We start from the raw sequence: 12,825 nt of genomic DNA, 5'->3' as shown, positions 1-12,825 counted from the left end.
CTTCAATAATGTTTTAATGTATTTATCCTCACAACACCCCTGTACTATCACCCCACTTTTACAGATAGGAAACTGAGGCACAGAGACACTTATGTAACTTGCCCACGGTCACACAGAAAGTCAACAGGATAGCAAGGAATGGAACCGAGGTTTCCAGAGTTCCAGGCTACCACCCTAACCACTGACCCATGCTTCAGATTATCGTCACAATGACACCATTTAAGGAAGTACAGTCTAGTTTGTGTCACTAGATACACCCTCCTTTGTACAGCCACGCCGGAAGAAAGACAGGAGGCAATGGAAGTCGTTTAATTAGGCTGCAACTTTATTTATTTCAAATATCTGGGAATACACAGTAATAAACTGTACAGTGCAGGTTATTGTTATTTCCTTAATGGTTTCTCCCTTCTTAGGAGGGTTGCGGTCAGCCCTCCCACTTTCTAGTGTGGCCCCAGCCAGCCCATTGCTGGGATCCTGCTGCCCTACCCTAGTTTGAGTGTAAAGGGAGCTATGAAAGGAGGGGGGTTAGCTCCCCAATGAACCAGGTGTAAGATGCCCCCTGCCCTAACTTCCTTAAGGGATGCTTTCTCCTAAATCCCATTCCAGTCCATTTCATTCAGTAACCATAACCCTTCTGTAATAAATGCCTATGCTGGACATTGACACATTTTTTTAAGTTATGTAGTTGTAACATTTTAACCTAACTTTCCTGCCCAGCCCACTGGGTTTCTGATCCACATTGGGGAAAACAAAAAACAAAATAAACACCACCAAAAAAACCCACCCTATCTCAGCCAATCTGTCAGTAGGCATCTTTCCCAGCCCCCCAAAGGACAAAGGTGACTAGCATAAATGCCTACAGTGGATTCCAGGGGTCGTAGGGTGGAGGGCTTCTCTGGAACTGCCAAAGGTATAAATACCCCCCTCCAATCACCTGGAAGGGCAGTGCCCCGCCCACCAACCCCCACTTAATCCAGCCACTTCCTGTTCCTCCCTGCTCCATCCAGGTAAACTTTCCTCCTCCTCCTCTGCTGCCAATTGCAGTGGGAGCCCCTATGGGGAAACAATGCCATTTCTTCCAGCCAGCCAGCCAAAGGACCCATTGCATGCAGCTGAGGTGAGCATATTTTCAAGGGGGTTATAGGTTGGCTATTAAAAAAAATATCTCTAGATTGAAAACATCTCACCCCAAAATCAAATTAAAAAGAGCTGTTTGGCCATTTATAATTACACCAAACTACTATTTTATATGTACATACACACAGATTTAATAAACCATTTTTGCTTTTCATAAAACACAGATGGATTTTTAAAAAATGTATGATCATGTGTTGCAAAATCAAATTAATGGTATTTTGTAAAAGAAAAAAATATTTTGTGTGAAGTTAATTTGCTTCAATAGGCCTACTCACGTGAGTAAAACTTTCAGGATGAGACCTTAAATTAATAACCTACTAACTATTTGAATAGCGCTAGATTACAATTCAGTGCTGTTTTATCATAGCAATATTACTGGTAAGCCCAATAGCCATTTCCTTGTGATTTCTGAAAATCAGTTAGACCATACTATGTCATTAATTTTTACACGTACCTACTCAATGATTACAATAGGGACATCTTCCTGTACGTCCCAGGGTTTGAGAAGATTATTAGATGTCATGCCCATCTCAAAAGATCAACTAGTCTGCTTGCTGAACTGTGATTGTGGGAAGCACACATTACACATGAAGAATCTGAGCTTAGAAACAGCGACATACATACTATGGAGAGTGTTGGGATATTGCACCATTGATTGTTCGTCAAACCAAGTGTAATTCACAGACATTTAAAAAGTGCAAGCACTGTACCATCAAGGGCAAGAATTTTAGAGAGAGAAGTAAAACACTCTCTCTTCTCCCCTCCTCTCTCTTAATAAATTTAGGTATTACATCAACATAGTAGGCAAAAAGTCTTTTTCTACAGAGACCATAGCTAACCCTGGATACAAGCTAGCTAAAAAGGAAGTTTTACAATAATTCTGAAATCAGTTACTTAGCCATTTGTGACACTAATATGAACTGTCCCTTTAACTTTAAGCAATTCTTTAAAAAATGGAAATAACACAGGGGTGCTGGAACAATATATAATGGGGGTGCTGAGAGCCACTGAACCAAACTGTAAACCCTGTCTATGATGGAAACCACTTCAAGCCAGGGGGTGCGTCAGCACCCCTAGTTCCAGCACCTATGAAGTAACAAGTCCATGTTTGAGAGACAAGGTGGGTGAGGCAATATCTTTTATTGAACCAATTTCTGTTGGTGAGAGAAACATGTTTTTGAGCTTGCACAGAGTTCTCTCACCAACAGAAGTTGGTCCAATAAAATGTATTACCTCACTCACCTTGCCTCTCTAATACCCTGGGACCAACACAGCTACAACAACACTGCACACTACAATGAAAGTCCATGTTTGACATTTTTCATCCTAAAGTACTATCAAGGCCAAGCCCCCTTTCCAGCATATTACATTCAAAGGGTGTTTCTGATAGACACATTAAGGTGGATATAAAGTTCAAAAAATGAACTAAGAGCATCTGACTGATGCAGAATTGTGGCATTTTCTCTTGGAAGAGATAATGATTCTACACTAGGTAAAAGAAATGGAATTTTTTTACACAGCAAAACAGAATGCAGTGTCCCTCTAACCAGTAATCCTTCTGACACCTCCTTGGTGGAAGAGGGCTGCCAATTTGTCCCCATCACTGTCAGCAGACAAAAGACGACTATTACAGCCAGACCATATCAAACAGAAGACACAGCAACTCCAGAGGGATGCCTTGAAATCCACTGGGGTGTAAAGTCAGGGCTGAAGTCTTCTTGTCAGCTGTTACCACAAAAGAATCAGAGGAAACAGTGGCACTGTTAAACAATGGAAAGGTCAAGCAGTTCGAAGCCACTTCATGACCCAGACAAGTCAAGGTCAAGAGATTCAGGTAGCAACTTGGCCTGGGCATAAGTTACAGCACAAATGACTTGTTTTAACAAATCAGCTTTGGTCAATTAAACCTAACAAGACATGTTGCATCACGTAGCAGGGTTCCTGACACTAAGGCCAGGAGCTGAGGCTGGCCTCGTAAAACAAGGCTTTTAACATGGCATAACAAATTTAAGGTAATCCATCCAGAAACTGCAGATGTCAGAATAATAAAATACACGTTGTCCTGACTAGAAGACATTTTCACACTTTTAAACCAGAGACACTGGAGCATAATTGTCCCTTCAATACCTCTGCAACTTTCTCACTGGCATTAGTGGAGAGTTATACACATACATGAAGCGAAGAAGTGGCTCTACTATAAATACTGTTGCTTAGCTACATATGATGCATTTATAGATTTGAATACAAGTTTCTTTACAACTTGCTATGACCTAATTTGACTCAGAAATCAAGCTGAAAATCATGTTATTTTTGACCAATGTGGTTTGCAAAAAACAAGATTTCTTTTTAATTTCAAATATATTTTGTCTCTGAATATTAATAAAACTTTTAAATTACAGAATTTGAAACTTCTGTATTAGATAGTATGCATATTTTAGTTGGTTCTATTTTAAATAAAAAATAAATCAGAATAGTTAATGTTCCAATAAGTGGATTTTATAACTGAAGCAGTTTTGGGAGCATACGGAGAAATGTCTGACTAAAACATAAACCACACATACTGTGTTCAGCATAAAAAGCTGATACTTCTCTCTCATTTATTTAAATTCATCCCATGTGAGAATGAAGAGTACAACAACTGTTAATACTGCATTACCGTTGAAGAGTCATGTGCACAATTAGGAAATTCAGAAACTGAAATTAAAAAATTCTACACACTTACAGTGGAGCAAATAATATGGAAAATGCTACAAACGTACGGTATGTTTGAGTTAACAGTGTATTAGAAACCTTAACTTTTTAAATTTCCTAACTTGTGTGCTTGATAGTACTGCATTACAGTTAGTTTTTGTATTTAATTTCCCTGTTCATTGTTTTTAAGGGTGAAAATAATTAAAAGGCCCTTAGAGTTGTACAAGTACCTTCAGTAAAGGGATCCTTATATAGCGAAGGACACTGAGAGCTACAAAGACGCCCTTATACTTTAGTTTTAAAGGCACCTTTACAATAAAAACGCTTAAGGCAGCTCAGGACTAAAGGAAGCTTTAATGGTTGAGCTGCCTTTAGCTACATTCTTACGGGAATGCTATCTAAGGCCCTCAGTAGTTATGGGTGGCCTAAAGTTAAAGTGATTCAGTGTGTACCTGATATTTTAAGTGATTTGGGTGGGAGGAATGGAACACAGAGAAGTTAAGAGAAAATGTTCTCATGCTCATGTAAAAAAGTGCTGATTTAAAAATGTTTCTAACACAAAAACTAATAAACAAATTTTCGAGTGTTATTCCTACCTCAATGGACAAAAAAAATCCAGTCAGGTTTGACGTTTCTAACTCTAACCATTTCTGAAATACAATAAAGCAAAACTTCATTTGAATCATTTTCTTTTTCCTAACACACACAACTCAAAAAATGGCCAAAACAATTGTCTGGGTATACCGCAAGAAGGACAGGAGACTTGTTATGGGTTTTAATCAGGCCGCAACTTTATTATATAGATGTCTGGAACTACCCGGCAGATAAAGCGTACAGTGCAGGCAAATCCATGCTTATTCAAATCAATTCTCCGGGGCTTTCACCAGCCCCCGTTTGTTTAATCCATGCTTATTCACATAAATTCTCTGGGGCTTCCACCAGCCCCCCTTTGTTTCCATCTAGGTCCCGCAGCCGACCCCTGGCCTGGACCTTACCATCCACCAGCCTTGCAAGAGGCTTAAGGTGGACTAGGAGAACGGAGGGGGTTGGCTCCCTACCATACCGATCATGGGAGTCCCCGAACCCCCTCCCCCGTTCTGTTTCTTTATCCAGTACCTCCTTTTAAGTAGTTTACCAGGCCATTTATCTGGTCACTGGCTATCCTCCCTATGGAGTACTGCACTGAACATCCACCCAATATTACAAAATAAGTTGCGACATATGGCCTACCACCTTTTCTATTCACCAGAAAAGGTCCATCCTCACACTCACTGTGAGGAAGGTGAAAAAACCACACTCCACCAAAGCCAATTCTGGTGGTGTGGGAAAAATTCCTTCCCAGCCCCCCTTTAAAAGGGACGACTAGCGTAATGTCCACACCAGGTCCAAACCCAGCCTGCCATTCGCCTTCACTTGCTGGCTACTAGGGGAGGAGGGTGGGTGCTGGCTTCCTCTCTGCTTTCACATAGACTTGCCCCACACAGGTTTTGTGCCTTTATGCACATTCCTGGGGGCTAAGGGGATGGGGGGTGAGTCATTGCTGCAAAGTTGACCACCGAGCACCTTTTGCAGCAGTTTCTGATCTTCTTTCTCTCCCCCTCCCCCCCACAAAGCAGAGCTGCCCTTCTTTGGGTAAGCCCACACAAATTCTGCCCCATCTTTACTTGTGGTGCAGTCATTCAGCTCAAACTTTTAAAGAAAAGTAAAAAATCACTTTTGTGCTGAGTTCAAGCTTGGAAAATTTCAGCCCAAAATTCATCTGTTTGAAAAAGTTATGAATAAAAAGGTGGGGAGAGGAAGAGAGATGATACTGCAAGACCGCAACTCAACCCTATTTAGTGCTCACTGCTCAAGAACAATATAATATACACGCACAGAAATCAACTCTCTTTTTCCTTTGACCAAGATAATACTATAGGACTTTTTTCTCATTTACTAACCTTTGAGCACCTAAACCTCCAATTAAAATCTAGGATTGCTTTGCCTCTATTTACATCTATTAGCAACTGTTTCTATAAGTTCTACTGGTATTAAAAAAGATAAAACCATGAAACCTCCATATAAAGAGTGGCATCTTGTTACTGTCAAACAAACCTTGGCTAATTAGACAGGCTTTTTTTTTCCTTTTTCTTCACTTAGCATCTGAAAAGTATCTCCAGAGTGAAGTGATTTCTTCTCTCTCCCAAAATGTAAGTATTAAACCTATTCTGTTAAATTAGCAGTAAAACTTGGCAGGGTATTTTAAGTTCATCAACCCAAATGATTACTGTAAAGCAACATACCACCTTGCCACTGAGAAGGGAGTATAAGTCTTTAGAAAGCCTCCTGAATTGTTATGCTTGGCATTGTGGTATGCTGCTGTAATAACCAGAGCTTCCGATAGTGTAACCACTAGTCCTTGAGATTTCCAAAGTTACTCTTCCACCACAGAGAGGGGCCAGGGGGAAAAGAAAGTTGGACATCTTAGCCTGGAAAAAACAGGTGGGTTGCTTAGTCAGCCTCCTTTAGCACAAACAATGTATGCACCTTTAAAGTGTGTTAATTGACAGCACTTCTGTTGTAATATACTTTAAAATATAAAGTGTGATGGTATTAGTGTTTAATTCACCTTTAACTAAGCCTTCACTGTAACTATAGACATCTTCAACATTTAGGAAAATGAGAATGTTTAAAAAAAATTGTCTTTGTCTCTTATTTTAACTTTATTTATTACAAATTAATAAAGTTATTTACGTTTTTAAAAAAAGAAGCATTTTTGTTCACAACTCTGAGTATTTTTTGTTTGACCCTACAATAAGGCAATAATCCAGTGTTGACGTTATGCCCTGTTGCCATGGAAATTACTATGATATCAGAAATTAAAGATTATGCCCTAAACTTTCAAACAGAGCTACAGAATTTAACCACAAAACTCCCCTTGACTTAAATAGGAACTATGTTGCTTAATCCTGTGATGATCTCACTACTGAGACCAAGAGGAACAGAACCCTTCTTGAAATGCATCTCTTTCATACATGCCAGGAACATTATCATTAAATATTTAGAAGTTCCTCCTTCTCTCTGACCAACCATATACCACCCCTAAGAGTCCCACTTTGATGGGAAATTAACAAAAAAATTACCATCCATTTTGGATTTTAGTTCTGCATTCCAAAATGTCAGTAGACACACACAGACCAAAAAAAATCAAGAATAGCATACAGTCTTTTCAAATATTTTAATTCCCTATATCTTCATGCAAAAAATATTTGCAAGAACCATTTGGAAAACATTACCACATCCATGTTCACATCTAATTAACCATGATCATTTAATAATGAATGCATGTCATGCCTGTTCTTTTCAGCACAGATGAGGTACCGTATGTATTTTCATGCCAAAAGAAGCATGCAGTATTTTTTCAGTTTAAATATTATATTTTCTTCATAATTCCAGTTAAACTGGAATTGATCAAAGCAAACTGATGTTTAATATAATATAACAATCTGCCAGCTAAAGATAAACCACAATTTTAAAATCAGAATTGATAAAATATGAAACTTGTTCTTCTGCTCCATATTGGCTTTGTTACAAAAATGAGATTGTTACTAACACAAGGGTTCAGTTTGCCATATCAGTACCTAGATGCCAAGTTTCCATATTGGCACCTGAGCTCTGACAGTTAATCCTGGAACTGCCTTGTGAAGCTGTATGTCATGACTGAAGTTCCATGCCATGACAAGGACTAACCCATATAATCTAGTGGTTAGGAAGATGTTAGTTGGAACTATTTGGTGCTGTTCCCAGTTCAACCACTGATTTACTGTATGAACTTAGTAAGTAACTTAACCACTGTGCCTTGGTGTACCCTTCTGCAAAATGGTTATAATACTTAATTTTATGTTCCCATATTAAATTTTCAATAATGGGCCAATCCTGCGAGGAAATGGGAGTTGGGACAAGTAGTAATTCAATGAACTGATCCTTCTGGGCCCATTTTTGCATTCATTGAACACATAGGCATCGAAGTGCACAAGAAGCGCAAACTCTGGTTCTAAGTATATGAGGATGATGTAGCACTTTGAGCACCTGCATATCACCAGCATTAAATGAATCACACATAAAACGGATTATGCAGCAATATATTGTTGCATATAGTTTTCAACTGAATAAAATATCTTCAAACTTTATTCCTAAACTGAACTAATCATCGTAAATAATTTCATGTACTTTTTAAATACTTTAAAATTACCACTTTGATATTCCTAACTATGATCTAAAGTTTTAGTAATATTAATAAAAAATATTAACAAAGTACATTAGTTCAAAGATGTCAGTTACCTAAAAATTAAAACTTAATAAAGAGATTGAACTATTACACCACTAGTATTTCACTAGTTAACTCTTATAACTCAGAAGTGCCATATTTTTAAAAAAAAAATATTAAAATGTCTTACTAAATGAAGTTACACTTTTCAGAGGAAAACAATGCATATGGATTACTATGATATTCCACATGAAAAGAGTGATGTGACCATTCAAAAAAAATTAACCACAATTGTCAATGTTAAAAAGGCTAAATACTGTTTCAAATCAATGCAGATGAGACACATGGACTTCTGTGTTCCTGTTCAGATTATCTGAAAATGTACTTAATAACAGGACGAAGTACAGTCCAAAAATCAGTAAGCCTGAGTTAGTTTAAACTGCAGACTATTGAAGTCATGTGGTTTGTACAAAGTGCCAGCACACAACAGTTGCAATCTCTTGAGATCTGTAAACTTCCTAGTGGTGCAATAGATGCATTTTTCCACACATACAGCTCTCCCCTACCCACTCTTGAGAAAGCTCAATCTACACCCTCTCTTCCCCCTTTCTCCCCCTTCCCCCCCACCCCCTCCTTTCTCCCAAACAGACAGGACACAGTCTGGCGATTCAGGGATTCACGTAGGCCAGACTTCCTTCTGTGCAGCCCTTTGGGTAGAACTGCTAATCCTTCTTATTAATTAAAGAGATAATGGTGGTTAACCAGAAAGCAGTATTAATGCTAACTATCTAGGAAACTTCAACAGAAATCATTTAGCCTTTTTGTTGATTTCCTGGTAACAGAATTAGTGCAGCTGGAACTCTAACATCTTGATGTTTTAAGAACTTAAAAATTTAGGAGTGTCTGAACTATATCAGACTCAGAGGAACTGTATCTTTTTGCTGCACTGATACTTAATAATTAAGTTTAAAGCACCTTCCCTGAACTCCTGATTTAGATTAATACCTGGGGTTAAAGCTCTCCAATTATATCACTCTTACACCATGAGAAAGGGAAGAGTGTAAGCATAAGGTAATCTAACTTTTGTGAGAAATACACAGTGATAGGAACAGGCACATAAAAAACACTTCAAAATGCTTAGTGCATCTACTATTATTTTAGTCTTTTAGACTTCGAAAACATTTCTCAAGGTGCACTGTGCTTCATTCAGTATGCAATGGAATACCTAATATAAAGGTTGTATTTTATTTATGTTAAAAAACATTAACAAAAACAACATGAGGATTAAGAATTCTACAGATGAGAAACATCACTGTAGATATTTTATGATTTAGAAACACAGCAATGCAAATTTTAAAATCATCTGTTGTAGGATTAAGTAAAATATCTATAAGAGGAAAGGATTTATATTATCTGAGGTTCTACTGCAGCAAACAAGTACAGCAGCTTTCATTCAGTGATTGTCAAAAACTTTCCAATGTGCCCACTGCAATGCGGATGCCAACCAACGAATCAAAGGCATTCAGCAACTAGACAAAGAGGGTCTGATGCCAACCTCGGTGCCACTGGCAACCATTATTGGCATCAAGCACATTGTCTGCCTTCCCCCTCCTCCTCCTGGCACTTGACAAACAAAATGGCGGTTCTTGTAGCAACGAAACACAGCATAAGCGCTGCACTGATTGAATCAAATACCACCAAATGATTTTATGGACTGAGATGTAGTTCATACCAAACGATACATGCTTTCTATCGGATAACAAAAAAATATCTAGTTTTGTCAACAGAAATGGTAATCGTGGCATTTACTAATTTATTTTTATTAAATCAGAAAAAAATAGACAGATATATCAAAGAGGCAGAACACCAGAGAAATATGTTTTTAAAAGAATTTTTTATGCTAAGCATTCTAATGACCTAGGTATAGAGCATAATGTAAACTTTAGTTTTTTCCCCAAAACCACTAAAAGCAGCAATATTGAAACCCGTGTCCAACCCCTTCTAATTTTTTTTACGTTCTGCAACAGAAGAGGATGCTAATAAGAGACGGGGGGGAGAAAACAGCTGAATGTTGAAAGAGGAGCAAAAGGGAGAACCAGATAAAGTTGGTCAACGACAAAACTTGATAGGCTGGGTCTTTATTTCTTCCTTCAAAAGAAACATTGAATACATGAAGTAGAAACCCCTTTTATAAAGAACCAAAAGGATATTGACATTTCTAGATCTGGAAATTGTCAATATATTGTAACATTACTCCACACTGCAATGCGGATGCCAACCAACAAATCACAGGCATCCTAGGCTAAACAAAGAAGGTCTGATGCCAATCCTGGTGCCACTGGCAACCATCATTGGCACTCTAACTATTCTTCCTCACGTTTTCTCCTAGTCATTTTTTTTTAAAAAACCCTCTATTTTGTTTCACTTACTTATTATTTTTTCATATTTCTTTCAGGAATTGTTTTTATTTCTATACTTAATGTATATGACATCATTAAGTAGGTTTTCATATACCAAAAAAGAAATAAAAAGTCATGTGCTAGATAAGCATGAAGTCAATAAAACTGCTGTATCTTTTACAAAACCTGACATCCTTAATCAATTACACTGCAATTCGTCATAACTGAACTGCTCTCGATAAAGAGGAAAGATTAAAAGCTTGACAAAAGAAAAAAATACAAAGTTAACTTAACATGACTTCTTCAAAAGTAGAGAGCCACCACATGTTAACAAGAGATTTACTGCAACGCAGTGAGATACAAATTAGATGCACAGTTTACAATAAACAAAGGGTCTACCAATGGTGACTTGATACAAATAAGTTAATCAACTTTATCTTCCAGTATATTTTCTTAGTAGCTCCTTGTATCTTTGGAAATATGAATGGTGTCATAATGTTAGCGTACGGTTATCTTATTCACGTCTATTTTGACACTTCTTAAAATAACGTATTTTGTCAATTCATTCAGACCAATATATCCAGTAATGCCCCTCATCCATCCTGATTCCCCATTTCAAGTTAAAGCTTGCCACCAACTTAAAAATTGACAAAGTTTAAGAGATTATACCGACCCTACGTTTCCTTGGTTCCAGAGTTGCTTGAACCATTTTGTTTCCTCTTGTAGTCTTGACTTTCAGAAAGATATATTTTATAGACAGGTAAAATGTGTTAGTATTAAGACTATGTCTTACTATATGTATTTCCATAATGTCACTTCCTGAACTTTTTGCACTAAAGAAATTTAGAGTTATAACATATAATTAAGATGTTTTGTTTGAAGCTATCACAGACAGTAAACACTTTTCTTTTTGTTTTCCTGGATCAGTTTTGCCAGATTTTGCAGCCACATCAAATCACTGCAAAACAACCAAATGTTGTATATACACTGTATACTCCTGAGAGAGAAAAAAAGCTAATAAAAACAAGCAGAACCAACTACCGAATTATATTTTTTCATTATGAATAATCCAGCAAAACTCACTGTATTTAATTTACTTTACTTAAATTATATGATCATAACACACAATTTGGGGAATTAAATATGAATTCAAGAATAGAGGTTCGTTAAAAACTTTACTGTTGTATGTGTTCTTCTACAGAATTAATACAATAAATAAAATCTATAGCCAAATGAAGGTAGGTGCCATTTTACTTTTTTTTGTTACTATTAAAAGCCATTCAGTTAATTTCTCAGTTAAATTCCCTAGTTATATACAACGCATCAGGTAACTGTCTGCCATCTGCCTTTCTGCAGGCCATTTCTGCCCACCACCAGGCCAAGTTATGAAATGGCCCACCATCTGTGGCAGTTCAAACTTTACCCAGTTTGGATTTACAGCTAAAAAAGAAATGCTTTATTAATGTGGATAATCAGTAATATAAAGACTTCTAGAGGATGGTATAATTACAAGAGAATTAAAAAAAGGACCTATAAGAAAGAGCATGCATTTCATGGGTTTCAGAAATATTAAAACATATCTCTACTTGGATCCATTTATGATTCAGATGACCTGCAAATGAATACTATTATCAATGAATTATATACATAAAGTTTGACAAGCAAAATACTTTTTTGGAATCATCTGTAGAGCATTATGAACAGCTGGTTTCCTTTTAGTCCTATATCTCTAAGTTTAACTGCCTCTTTTTTTTTTTAAGTGTACCTAGTATTTTCCATATTTAAACAATTCTTAAGTAAAATTATGTGCATCAGTGTACTATGAAAATATTATATTGAGGGGAAAAATTGGGCAAATCTGCATCATGTATCTTTGAAAAGTAAAATTAATATTGGTAATTTGAAGTGGTTCATACAATCAAAGAGTGGTTATTGAAATATGATAAAATGCAAACATTGCATGCTATAATTCTGACTATATAACAACAATATGTACTGGGGCTATGTCAATGTTTCTTTGCTAAATCCTATTTTATGTTTGATTTTGCAACAGTTGAGAAAGTTTATAGTTGCTCTTCAGAGCAATAACAGATTGATCAATATAAGCACAAGCCATTGAACAGAAGTAATTAAAAGAAAATGTAAATATTTATATTTTGTATGTATGTTTCTGTGCAAGTACACACATATGCATATGTCAATAATGATGCTGAAAACAGACCTATAAAATATTAATATTTTCTGGAGTACTAACTGCAAAAAATATCCAACATATTGCCAGTTTTTGACAAAAATGAACTTCAAAGGAACTCAAATATTCCTTGTTCCTTTTGCAAGAAAAAACAAACAACA

General features: G+C 36.8%; 1 protein-coding gene across 14 annotated transcripts in view; it reads right to left on the bottom strand.

Annotated features, from left to right (window-relative positions):
- Nucleotides 1–12,825, bottom strand: part of NFIB (nuclear factor I B) — a 225,275-nt gene that overhangs the window by 198,193 nt on the left and 14,257 nt on the right. The gene's annotated exons all lie outside the window — the stretch shown is intronic.

The sequence above is a fragment of the Trachemys scripta genome, chromosome 6 (assembly GCF_013100865.1).
Source record: "Trachemys scripta elegans isolate TJP31775 chromosome 6, CAS_Tse_1.0, whole genome shotgun sequence".
Lineage (NCBI taxonomy): Eukaryota > Metazoa > Chordata > Testudines > Emydidae > Trachemys > Trachemys scripta.
This window is presented reverse-complemented; position numbering and strand designations above follow the sequence as displayed.